Here is a 14,332-nt window from a genome sequence, read left to right as displayed (position 1 = left end):
GATCATCTTGTAGTGTGCTTTGATTCTTATAACAGTCTTTATTTTAAAGTCTATTTTGTCTGATATAAGCACTCCTACTCTAGCTTTGATTTCCATTTGCATGGAAAACATTTTGCTATCCCCTCACTTTCAGTCTGTATGTGTCTCTAGGTCTGAAGTGAGTCTCTTGTAGGCAGCATATATACAGGTCTTGTTTTTGTATCCATTCCGCCACTCTTTGTCTTTTGAGTTGGAGCATTTAGTCCATTTACGTCTAAGGTAATTATCAATATGTATGTTACTATTGCCATGTTAATCGTTTTGGATTTGTTTTTCTAGGTCTTTTCTGCCCCTTTTTCTTTTTTTCTTTTCTCTTATGATTTGATGACTATCTTTAGTGTTATGCTTGGATTGCTTTTTCTTTGTTGTGTGTATATATATTATAGATTTTTGGTAGGAAGTATCTGTATAGCTGTCTATATATATATGTGTGTGTGTGTGTGTGTGTGTGTGTGTGTGTGTGTGTATGTATATATGATTGTTTTAAGTTGCTGATCTCTTAATTTCAAATGCATTTAAAAATCCCTTTGATATATTTTACATCTAATTGTTTTGTGTATTCCTTCTTATTGAGGAGATAGATGATTTTTACTATTTTTGTCTTTTAACCTCCCTATTAGCTTTGTATATTGATGATTTCCTAACTTTACTGTATGTTTGCCTTTACTGGTGAGCTTTTTCATTTCATAATTTTCTTCTTTCTAGTTGTGGCATTTTCTTTTTCACCTAGAGAAGTTCCTTTAACATTTGTTGTAAAGCTGGTTTGGTGGTGAACTCTTAGCTTTTGCTTGTCTGTAAAGATTTTGATCTCTCCATCAAATCTGAACAAGAGCTTTGCTGGGTAGAATATTCTTGGATGTAGGTTTTTCCCTTTCATCATGTTAAATAATCATGCCACTCCCTTCTGGCCTGCAGAGTTTCTGCTAAAAAAATCAGCTGATAGCGTTATGGGCATTTCCTGTATGTTATTTGTTGCTTTTCCCTTGCTGCTTTTAATATTCTCTTAATCTTTAATTTTTGTCATTTTAATTACATGTTGTGGTGTGTTCCTCTTTGGGTTCATACTGTATGGGACTCTCTGCTTCATGGGCTTGGGTGACTGTTTCCTTTCCCAGGTTAGGGATGTTTTCAGCTATTATGTCTTCAAATATTTTCTTAGGTCTTTTCTCTCATATCCTTTTGGAACAGCTATAATGCAAATATTAGTGCGCTTGATGTTGTCCCAGAGATCTCTTAAACTGTCCACATTTCTTTTCATTCTTTTTTCTGTTTGATGACAGCGATTTCCAGTACTGTTTTCCAGCTCACTGATCTGTTCCTTTGTATCATTTATCTATTATTGATTCCTTCTAGTTTATTTTTCATTTCAGTTATTGTATTCTCCATCTCTGGCTGGTTGCTCTTTATATTTTCTAACTCTTTATTGATAATTTCTAACTTACTGCTGTGCATTCATTATTTTCCCAAGTTCTTTGATCATCTTTATGATCATTACTCTGAACTCCTTCTTGGGTAGATTGTCTGTCTCCCCTTCACTTTGTTGTTCTGGGGTTTTAGCTTGTTCTTTTGTCTGGAACATGTTCCTGTGCCCACCTCATTTTGCCTAAGTTGCTATTTGTATTTTTATGTATGTGTAGGTTAGTTATGTGCCTCAACCTTGGAGAAGTGGCATTCTGTAGGAGCCATCCTATGAGCCCCAGCAGTGCACTCCCCCCTCGTCACCCAAGGTATATGCTCTAGGGGTTCCCCCGAAGAGGGCTGTGTGGGTCCTTCTGTCTTGGCAGGTGACTAGGTGGGCATTCTGGTAGGCTTGGTTGGCCCTTAGCCTGGTTGGTTGCCAGTCCCTTCTTTGGGTGGATGCTGTGGGCTGCTGCTTAGCAGGACCTGGTCACAAGGCAGCTGGCTGCAGAACCCTAGGGGGCCCTGGGGCTAGTGCTGGCTCAGTGGTGGGCAGAGTCAGGGTCTGGAAGACTCGGGCTGTTATCCACCCACTGGCAGGTGAAGCCAGATCCTGGGGTTAGTGCTGGACTGCTGGCAGGTAGAGCTGGTTCTTGGAATCTGGCTGCAGGGCCCAGGGATCCCAGAGCTCATTTCAGATTGTTGGGGTGGTGGATACTGTTAGGGCAATTTCTAACACAGTTGAGTGTGGGGTCTGGGGTGTCCTGAAGTTTGCATTGGTCTGCTAGTGGACAGGGCCCAGATGGTCACAGAGAAGGGTCTGGCCTGCTGTGGGTAGCTGGGTCTACAGGCTGCTGGATTGTAATTTTCCTGTGTCTGGTGTCTGACCCCTGGTGGGTGAGGCTGATTTAGAGGCTAGTGAAGGCTTCCTCGAGAGTAGGGCCGGTGCCTGCCCAAGAGTGGGTGGAGCTGGGTCTTGGCCCTCTGGTGGGAAGGGCTGTGTCTATGGATGTGTCTAGAGGTGGCTATGGGCTCAGGAAGCCTTTAGGCAGCCTTACTGCTGATGGGTGGGACTGTGTCCCTGCTCAATTGGTTGTTTGGCCTGAGGCATCACAACACTGGTGCTTACAAGTTGTTGGGTGGGGTTCTGTTTTCTCCACATTCTTGCCGGCATTTGTTGTTTGTGTTCTTTTTGAGGAGAGCCATTCTGACAGGTGTGAGGTGATATCTCATTGTGTTTTTGATTTGCATTTTCCTGGTGGTTAGCGATGTTGAGCATCTTTTCATATGCCTGTGGGCCATCTGTATATCTTTTTTGGAACAATGTCTATTCAGGTCTTCTGCCTATTTTTTAATTGGTTTTTTGATCTTGAGTTGTATAAGCTATTCATATCTTTTAGATATTAACCCCTTATTGGACATATCATTTGCAGGTATTTTTCTTGCATTCAGTAGGATCTTCTTTTCATTAATGGTTTCCTTTGCTGTGCAAAAGCTTTAATTAGGTCCCATTAATTTTTGCTTTTGTGTCTTTTGCCTTATAAGACAAATTGTAGCAAAATTTTTTTCGGATCTATGTTAGAGTGTTCTACCTATGTTCTCTTTTAGAAGTTCTATGGTTTCAGGTCTTACATTTAGGTATTAATCTATTTTGAGTTTTTGTAGATGGTTTGAGAAAATGCTTTCATTTCTCTTACATGTAGCCGTCCAGTTTTCCCAGTACCACTTGTTGAAGAGACTCTTTTCCGGTATGGATGCTTGCTTCTTTTGTTGCAGATTAATTGACCATAGGTACGTGGGTTTATTTCTGGGCTGTCTATTCTGTTCCATTTATCTGTGTGTCTGTTTCTGTGCTAGTATCATACTGTTTTGATTGCTGTAGCTTCGTTGTATAGTCTGAAATCAGGAAGTGTGATTCGAGTTGTTCTTTAAAAATTGTTTTGGATGGATTGGTTCAAGATGGTGGAGTAGAAGGACATGCTCTCACTCCCTCTTGTGAGACAACCAGAATCACAACGAACTGCGGAACAATCATCGACAGGAAGACACTACCTCACTAAAAAAGATACCCCACATCCAAAGACAAAGGAGAAGCCACAATGAGATGGTAGGAGGGGTGCAATCACAAAACTACTGAGTGGGTGACTCACAAAATGTAGAACACTTTTATACCACAAAAGTCCACCCACTGGAGTGAAGATTCTGAGCCCCACGTCAGGCTGCCCAACCTGGGGATCTAGCAACAGGAGGAGGAAATCCTAGAGAGTCAGACTTTGAAGTCTATCAGGATTTCACTGCAGGACATCAACAGGACTGGGGGAAACAGACTCCACTCGTGGAGGGCACACACACAATAATGTGCGCATCAGGACCCAGGGGAAGGAGCAGGGACTCCATAAGAGACTGAACCAGACCTACCTGCTAGTGTTGGATGGTCTCCTGCAGAGGCCGGGGGTGGCTGTGTCTCATTGTGAGGACAAGGACACTGGCAGCAGAAGTTCTGGGAAGTACCCCTTGGCATGAGCCCTCCCAGAGTCTGCCATTAGCCCCAACAAAGAGCCCACGTAGGCTCCAGTGTTGGGTCACAGACGAAACAACCAACATGGAGGGAACCCAGCCCCACCCATCAGCAGACAAGCAGATTACAGTTTTACTGAGCTCTGCCCACCAGAGCAACAGCCAGCTCTACCCACCACCAGTCCCTCCCATCAGGAAACTTGCACAGGCCTCTTAGATAGCCCATCCACCAGAGGGCAGACAGCAGAAGCAAGAAGAACTACAATCCTGCAGCCTGTGGAACAAAAACCACATTCACAGAAAGATAGACAAGATGAAAAGGGAGAGGGCTATGTACCAGATGAAGGAACAAGATAAAACCCCAGAAAAACAACTAAATGAAGTGGAGATAGGTAACCTTCCAGAAAAAGAATTCAGAATAATGATAGTGAAGATGATCCAGGACCTCGGAAAAAGAATGGAAGCAAAGATCGAGAAGATGCAAGAAATGTTTAACAAAGACGTAGAAGACTTAAAGAACAGAAATGAACAATACAATAACTTAAATGAAAAATACACTAGAAGGATTCAACAGCAGATTAACTGAGACAGAAGTACAGATAAGTGACCTGGAAGACAGAATGGTGGAATTCACTGCTGCAGGTCAGAATAAAGAAAAAAGAATGAAAAGAAATGAAGACAGCCTAACAGACCTCTGGGACAACATTAAACACAACAACATTTGCATTATAGGGGTCCCAGAAGGAGAAGAGAGAAAGGACCTGAGAAAATATTTGAAGAGATTATACTCGGAAACTTCCCTAACATGGGAAAGGAAATAGCCACCCACGTCCAGGAAGCACAGAGAGTCCCATACAGAATAAAACCAAGGAGAAAAATGCCAAGAAACATAGTAATCAAATTGGCAAAAATTAAAGACAAAGAAAAATCATTGACAGCAGCAAGGGAAAAACGAAAAACATACAAGGAAACTCCCGTAAGGTTAACAGCTGATTTCTCAGCAGAAACTCTACAAGCCAGAAGGGAGTGACATGACATATTTAAAGTGAGGAAAGGGAAGAAGCTACAACTAAGATTACTCTACCCAGCAAGGATCTCATTCAGATTTGATGGAGAAGTCAAAAGCTTTAAAAGCTAAGAGAATTCAGCACCACCAAACCAGCTCTACAACAAATGCTAAAGGAACTTCTCTAAGTGGGAAACACACGAGAAGAAAAGGACCTACGAAAACCCAAAACAATTAAGAAAATGGTCATAGGAATATACATATTGATAATTACCTTGAACGTGAATGGATTAAAGGCTCCAACCAAAAGACACAGGCTCACTGAATGGATACAAAACAAGACCCATATACTGTCTACAAGAGACCCATTTCAGACCTAGGGATATATACAGAATGAAAGTGACAGGATGGAAAAAGATATTCCATGCAAATGGAACTCACAAGAAAGCTGGAGTAGCAATACTCATATCAGATAAAACAGACTTTAAAATAAAGAATGTTACAAGAGACAAGGAAGGACACTACATAATGATCAAGGGATCAATTCAAGAAGATATAACAATATATGCACCTAACATAGGAGCACCTCAATACATAAGGCAACTGCTAACAGCTATAAAAGAGGAAATCGACAGTAACACAATAATAGTGGGGGACTTTAACACCTCACTTACACAATGGACAGATCATCCAAACAGAAAATTAATAAGGAAACACAAACTTTAAAGGACACAGTAGACCAGATGATTTAATTGATATTTATAAGACATTCCATCCCCAAAAAGCAGATTATACTTTCTTCTCAAGTGCACATGGAACATTCTCCAGGATCACATCTTGGGTCACAAATCAAGCCTCAATAAATTTAAGAAAATTGAAATCATATCAAGCATCTTTTCTGACCACAACACTATGAGATTAGAAATTAGTTACAAGGGAAAAAACGTAAAAAACACAAACACATGGAGGTTAACGATACGTTACAATATAACCAAGAGATCAGTGAAGAAATCAGAGGAAATAAAATACCTAGAGACAAATAACAATGAAAACACGACGATCCAAAACCTATGGGATGCACCAAAAGCAGTTGTAAGAGGGAAGTTTATAGCAATACAATCCTACCTCAAGAAACAACAAATATCTCAATCTAACCTTACATCTAAAGGAACTAGAGAAAGAAGAACAAACAAAACCCAAAGTTACTAGAAGGAAAGAAATCATAAGCGGAGGGGAAGATGGCAGAAGAGTAAGATGTGGAGATCACCTTCCTCCCCACAGATACACCAGAAATACATCTACACGTGGAGCAACTCCTACAGAACACCTACTGAATGCTGGCAGAAGACCTCAGACCTCCCAAAAGGCAAGAAACTCCCCACGTACCTGGGTAGGGCAAAAGAAAAAAAGAAAAAACAGAGACAAAAGAATAGGGATGGGACCTGCACCAGTGGGAGGGAGCTGTGAAGGAGGAAAGGTTTCCACACACTAGGAAGCCCCTTCGCAGGCGGAGACTGCGGGTGGCGGAGGGGGAAGCTTTGGAGCCGCAGTGGAGAGCACAGGAACAGGGGTGCGGAGGGCAAAGCGGAGAGATTCCTGCACAGAGGATCGGTGCCGACCGGCACTCACCAGCCCAAGAGGCTTGTCTGCTCACCCGCCCGGGGTGGGCGGGGCTGTGAGCTGAGGCTCGGGCTTTGGTGGGAGCGCAGGGAGAGGACTGGGGTTGGCTGCGTGAACACAGCCTGAAGGGGTTAGTGCACCACGGCTAGCCGGAAGGGAGTCCGGGAAAAGGTCTGGAGCTGCCGAAGAGGCAAGAGACTTTTTCTTCCCTCTTTGTTTCCTGGTGCGTGAGGAGAGGGGATTAAGAGCGCTCCTTAAAGGAACTCCAGAGATGGGCGCGAGCGGCGGCTAAAAGCGCGAACCCCAGAGACAGGCGCGAGCCACGGCTAAAAACGCGGACCCCAGAGACGGGTGCGAGCCACGGCTAAAAGCGCGGACCCCAGAGATGGGCGGGAGACGCTAAGGCTGCTGCTGCCTCCACCAAGGGGCTTGTGTACGAGCACAAGTCACTGTCCACACCCCTCTTCCGGGGAGCCTGTGCAGCCCACCACTGCCAGGTTCCCGGGATCCAGGGACAACTTCCCCAGGAGAATGCATGGCGGGCCTCAGGCTGGTGCAACGTCATGCCGGCCTCTGCCGCCGCAGGCTTGCCCTGCACTCCGCGCCCCTCCCTCCCCCCGGCCTGAGTGAGCCAGAGCCCCCGAATCAGCAGCTCCTTTAACCCCATGCTGTCTGAGCAAAAAACAGACGCCCTCCAGCGACCTACACGCAGAGGCGGGGCCAAATCCAAAGCTGAGCCCCTGTGAGCTCTGAGAACAAAGAAGAGAAAGGGAAATCTCTCCCAGCAGCCTCAGAAGCAGCAGATTAAAGCTCCACAATCAACTTGATGTACCTTGCATCTGGGGAATACATGAATAGACGACGAGTCATCCCAAATTGAGGAGGTGGACTTTGAGAGCAAGATTTTAAGATTATTTCCCCTTTTCCTCTTTTTGTGAGTGTGTATGTGTATGCTTCTCTGTGAGATTTTGTCTGTATAGCTTTGCTTCCACCATTTGTCCTAGGGTTCTATCCGTCTGTTTTTTTTAAATATTTTTTTCTTAATAATTAACTTTAATAACTTTATTTTATTTTGCTTTATCTTCCTTCCTCCCTTCCTCCCTTCCTCCCTTCCTTCCCTCCTTTAGACAACGAATGATCCCAAATTGAGGAGGTGGACTTTGAGAGCAAGATTTATGATTTTTTCCCCTTTTCCTCTTTTTGTGAGTGTGTATGCTTCTGTGTGAGATTTTGTCTGTATAGCTTTGCTTCTACCACTTGTCCTAAGGTTCTATCTGTCCTTTTTTTCCTTAATAATTATTTTTTAATTTAATAACTTTATTATATTTTTATTTTACTTTATCTTCTTTCTTTGTTTTTTCCTTCCTTCCCTCCTTCCTTCCTGCCACCATCCCTCCCTCCCTCCTTTCTTTCCTTCTTTCCTTCTTTCTTCCTTCCTTCCCTCCTTTCTTTCTTTCTTTCTACTTCTACTAATTCTTTCTCTCTACTTTTTCTCCCTTTTATTCTGAGCCATGTGGATGAAAGGCTCTTGGTTCTGCAGCCAGGAGTCAGTGCTCTGCCTCTGAGGTGGGAGAGCCAACTTCAGGACACTGGTCCACAAGACCTCCCAGCTCCACATAATATCAAACGGCAAAAATCTCCCAGAGATCTCCATCTCAACACCAGCACCCAGCTTCACTCAACGATCAGCAAGCTACAGTGCTGGACACCCTATGCCAAACAACTAGCAAAACAGGAACACAACCCCACCCATTAGCAGTGAGGCTGCCTAAAATCATAATAAGTCCACAGACACCCCAAAACACACCACCAGACGAGGACCTGCCCACCAGAGAGACAAGATCCAGCCTCATCCACCAGAACACAGGCACTAGTCCCCTCCACCAGGAAGCCTACACAACCCACTGAACCAACCTTAGCCACTGGGGACAGACATCAAAAACGGCAACTATGAACCTGCAGCCTGCAAAAAGGAGACCCCAAACACAGTAAGATAAGCAAAATGAGAAGACAGAAAAACACACAGCAGATGAAGGAGCAAGATAAAAACCCACAAGACCTAACAAATGAAGAGGAAATAGGCAGTCTACCTGAAAAAGAATTCAGAATAATGATAGTAAAGATGATCCAAAATCTTGGAAATAGACAAGACAAAATGCAAGAAACATTTAACAAGGACCTAGAAGAACTAAAGATGAAACAAACAATGATGAACAACACAATAAATGAAATGAAAAATACTCTAGATGGGATCAATAGCAGAATAACTGAGGCAGAAGAACGGATAAGTGACCTGGAAGATAAAATAGTGGAAATAACTACTGCAGAGCAGAATAAAGAAAAAAGAATGAAAAGAACTGAGGACAGTCTCAGAGACCTCTGGGACAACATTAAACACACCAACATTCGAATTATAGGGGTTCCAGAAGAAGAAGAGAAAAAGAAAGGGACTGAGAAAATATTTGAAGAGATTATAGTTGACAACTTCCCTAATATGGGAAAGGAAATAATCAAGTCCAGGAAGCACAGAGAGTCCCATACAGGATAAATCCAAGGAGAAATACACCAAGACACATATTAATCAAACTGTCAAAAATTAAATACAAAGAAAGCATATTAAAAGCAGCAAGGAGGCTTCCCTGGTGGCACAGTGGTTGAGAGTCTGCCTGCCGATGCAGGGGACACGGGTTCATGCCCCCGTCTGGGAAGATCCCACATGCCACGGAGCGGCTGGGCCTGTGAGCCATGGCCGCTGAGCCTGCGTGTCCGTAGCCTGTGCTCCGCAACGGGAGAGGCCACAACAGTCAGAGGCCCACGTACCACAAAAAAAAAAAAAAAAAAAGCAGCAAGGGAAAAACAACAAATAACACACAAGGGAATCCCCATAAGGTTAACAGCTGATCTTTCAGCAGAAACTCTGCAAGCCAGAAGGGAGTGGCAGGACATACTGAAAGTGATGAAGGAGAAAAACCTGCAAACAAGATTACCCAGCAAGGATCTCATTCAGATTTGATGGAGAAATTAAAACCTTTACAGACAAGCAAAAGCTGAGAGAGTTCAGCACCACCAAACCAGCTTTACAACAAATGCTAAAGGAACTTCTCTAGGCAAGAAACAAAGAGAAGGAAAAGACCTACAATAACGAACCCAAAATAATTTAGAAAATGGGAATAGGAACATACATATCAATAATTACCTTAAATGTAAATGGACTAAATGCTCCCACCAAGAGACACAGATTGGCTGAATGGATACAAAAACAAGACCCATATATATGCTGTCTACAAGAGACCCACTTCAGACCTAGAGACACATACAGACTGAAAGTAAGGGGATGGAAAAAGATATTCCATGCAAATGGAAACCAAAAGAAAGCTGGAGTAGCAATTCTCATATCAGACAAAATAGACTTTAAAATAAAGAGTATTAGAAGAGACAAAGAAGGACACTACATAATGATCAAGGGATCGATCCAAGAAGAAGATATAACAATTGTAAATATTTATGCACCCAACATAGGAGGACGTCAATACATAAGGCAAATACTAACAGCCATAAAAGGGGAAATCAACAGTAACACATTCATAGTAGGGGACTTTAACACCCCACTTTCACCCATGGACAGATCATCCAAAATGAAAATAAATAAGGAAACACAAGCTTTAAATGATACATTAAACAAGATGGACTTAATTGATATTTATAGGACACTCCATCCAAAAACAACAGAATACACATTTTTCTCAAGTGCTCATGGAACATTCTCCAGGATAGATCATATCTTGGGTCAAAAATCAAGCCTTGGTAAATTTAAGAAAATTGAAACTGTATCAAGTATCTTTTCCGACCACAACACCATGAGACTAGATATCAATTACAGGAAAAAATCTGTAAAAAATACAACCACAAGGAGGCTAAACAATACACTACTTAATAACGAAGTGATCACTGAAGATATCAAAGAGGAAATTAAAAAATACCTAGAAACAAATGACAATGGAGACACGACAACCCAAAACCTATGGGATGCAGCAAGACAGTTCTAAGAGGGAAGTTTATTGCAATACAAGCCCACCTTAAGAAACAGGAAACATCTTGAATAAACAACCTAACCTTGCACCTAAAGCAATTAGAGAAAGAAGAACAAAAAACCCCCAAAGTTAGCAGAAGGAAAGAAATCATAAAAATCAGATCAGAAATAAATGAAAAAGAAATGAAGTAAACAATAGCAAAGATCAATAAAACTAAAAGCTGGTTCTTTGAGAAGATAAACAAAATAGATAAACCATTAGCCAGACTCATCAAGAAAAAAGGAGAAGACTCAAATCATTAGAATTAGAAATGAAAAAGGAGAAGTAACAACTGACACTGCAGAAATACAAAAGATCATGAGAGATTACTACAAGCAACTCTATGCCAATAAAATGGACAACCTGGAAGAAATGGACAAATTCTTAGAAATGCACAACCTGCCAAGACTGATTCAGGAAGAAATAGAAAATATGAACAGACCAATCACAAGTAATGAAATTAAAACTGTGATTTAAAAATCTTCCAACAAAAAAAAGCCCAGGACCAGATGCTTCACAGGCAAATTCTATCAAACATTTAGAGAAGAGCTAACACCTATCCTTCTCAAACTCTTCCAAAATACAGCAGAGGGAGGAACACTCCCAAATTCATTCTACGAGGCCACCATCACCTTGATGCCAAAACCAGACAAGGATGTCACAAAGAAAGAAAACTACAGGACAATATCACTGATGAACATAGATGCAGAAATCCTCAACAAAATACTAGCAAACAGAATCCAAAAGCACATTAAAAGGATCATACACCATGATCAAGTGGGGTTTATTCCAGGAATGCAAGGGTTCTTCAATATACGCAAAATCAATGTGATAAACCATATTAACAAATTGAAGGAGAAAAACCATATGATCATCTCAATAGATGCAGAGAAAGCTTCTGACAAAATTCAACACCCATTTATGATAAAAACCCTGCAGAAAGTAGGCATAGAGGGAACGTTCCTCAACATAATAAAGGCCATGTATGACAAACCCACAGCCAACATCCTCCTCAATGGTGAAAAACTGAAAGCATTTCCACTAAGATCAGGAACAAGACAAGGTTGCCCACTCTCACCACTATTATTCAATATAGTTTTGGAAGTTTTAGCCACAGCAATCAGAGAAGAAAAGGAAATAAAAGGAATCCAAATCGGAAAAGAAGTAAAGCTGTCACTCTTTGCAGATGACATGATACTATACATAGAGAATCCTAAAGATGCTACCAGAAAACTACTAGAGCTAATCAATGAATTTGGTAAAGTTGCAGGATACAAAATTAATGCACAGAAATCTCTGGCATTCCTATACACTAATGATGAAAAATCTGAAAGTGAAATCAAGAAAACACTCCCATTTACCATTGCAACAAAAAGAATAAAATGTCTAGGAATAAACCTACCTAAGGAGACAAAAGACTTGTATGCAGAAAACTGTAAGACACTGATGAAAGAAATTAAAGATGATACAAATAGATGGAGAGATATACCATGTTCTTGGATTGGAAGAATCAACATTGTGAAAATGACTCTACTACCCAAAGCAATCTATAGATTCAATGCAATCCCTATCAAACTACCACTGGCATTTTTCACAGAACTAGAACAAAAAATTTCACAATTTGTATGGAAACACAAAAGACCCCGAATAGCCAAAGCAATCTTGAGAACAAAAAGCGGAGCTGGAGGAATCAGGCTCCCTGACTTCAGACTATACTACAAAGTTACAGTAATCAAGACAGTATGGTACTGGCACAAAAACAGAAAGATAGATCAATGGAACAGGATAGAAAGCCCAGAGATAAACCCACGCACATATGGTCACCTTATCTTTGATAAAGGAGGCAGGAATGTACAGTGGAGAAAGGACAACCTCTTCAATAACTGGTGCTGGGCAAACTGTACAGGTACATGTAAAAGTATGAGATTAGAACACTCCCTAACATCATACACAAAAATAAGCTCAAAATGGATTAAAGACCTAAATGTAAGGCCAGAAACTATCAAACTCTTAGAGGAAAACATAGGCAGAACACTCTATGACATAAATCCCAGCAAGATCCTTTTTGACCCACCTCCTAGAGAAATGGAAATAAAAACAAAAATAAACAAATGGGACCTCATGAAACTTCAAAGCTTTTGCACAGCAAAGGAAACCATAAACAAGACCAAAAGAAAACCCTCAGAATGGGAGAAAATATTTGCAAATGAAGCAACTGACAAAGGGTTAATCTCCAAAATTTACAAGCAGCTCATGCAGCTTAATAACAAAAAAACAAACAACCCAATCCAAAAATGGGCAGAAGACCTAAATAGACATTTCTCCAAAGAAGATATACAGACTGCCAACAAACACATGAAAGAATGCTCAACATCATTAATCATTAGAGAAATGCAAATCAAAACTACAATGAGATATCACCTCACACCAGTCAGAATGGCCATCATCAAAAAATCTAGAAACAATAAATGCTGGAAAGGGTGTGAAGAAAAGGGAACACTCTTGCACTGCTGGTGGGAATGTGAATTGGTTCAGCCACTATGGAGAACAGTATGGAGGTTCCTTAAAAAACTACAAATAGAACTACCATATGACCCAGCAATCCCACTACTGGGCATATACCCTGAGAAAACGAAAATTCAAAAAGAGTCATGTACCAAAATGTTCATTGCAGCTCTATTTACAATAGCCAGGAGATGGAAACAACCTAAGTGCCCATCATCAGATGAATGGATAAAGAAAATGTGGCACATATATACAATGGAATATTACTCAGCCATAAAAATAAACGAAATTGAGCTATTTGTAATGAGGTGGATAGACCTAGAGTCTGTCATACAGAGTGAAGTAAGTCAGAAGGAAAAAGACAAATACCGTATGCTAACACATATATATGGAATTTAAGAAAAAAAATGTCATGAAGAACCTAGGGGTAAGGCAGGAATAAAGACGCAGACCTACTGGAGAACGGACTTGAGGATATGGGGAGGGGGAAGTGTTAGCTGTGACAGGGTGAGAGAGAGTCATGGACATATACACACTATCAAACGTAGTAAGGTAGATAGCTAGTGGGAAGCAGCCGCATGGCACAGGGATATTGGCTCGGTGCTTTGTGACAGCCTGGATGGGTGGGATAGGGAGGGTGGGAGGGAGGGAGACGCAAGAGGGAAGATATATGGGAACATATGTATATGTATAACTGATTTACTTTGTTATAAAGCAGAAACTAACACACCATTGTAAAGCAATTACACCCCAATAAAGATGTTAAAAAATAAATAAATAACATAGAAGTACTACATAAAAAAAAAAAAAAAACTACAAATAGAGCTACCATATGACCCAGCAATCCCACTACTGGGCATATACCCTGAGAAAACCATAATTCAAAAAGAGTCATGTACCAAAATGTTCATTGCAGCTCTATTTACAATAGCCCGGAGATGGAAACAACCTAAGTGCCCATCATCGGATGAATGGATAAAGAAGATGTGGCACATATATACAATGGAATATTACTCAGCCATAAAAATAAACGAAATTGAGCTATTTGTAATGAGGTGGATAGACTTAGAGTCTGTCATACAGAGTGAAGTAAGTCAGAAAGAGAAAGACAAATACCATATGCTAACACATATATATGGAATTTAAGGGAAAAAAAAAGTCATGAAGAACCTAGGGG

Source organism: Lagenorhynchus albirostris, chromosome 5 (assembly GCF_949774975.1).
Source record: "Lagenorhynchus albirostris chromosome 5, mLagAlb1.1, whole genome shotgun sequence".
NCBI lineage: Eukaryota > Metazoa > Chordata > Mammalia > Artiodactyla > Delphinidae > Lagenorhynchus > Lagenorhynchus albirostris.
Note: the sequence above shows the minus strand (reverse complement) of the source record.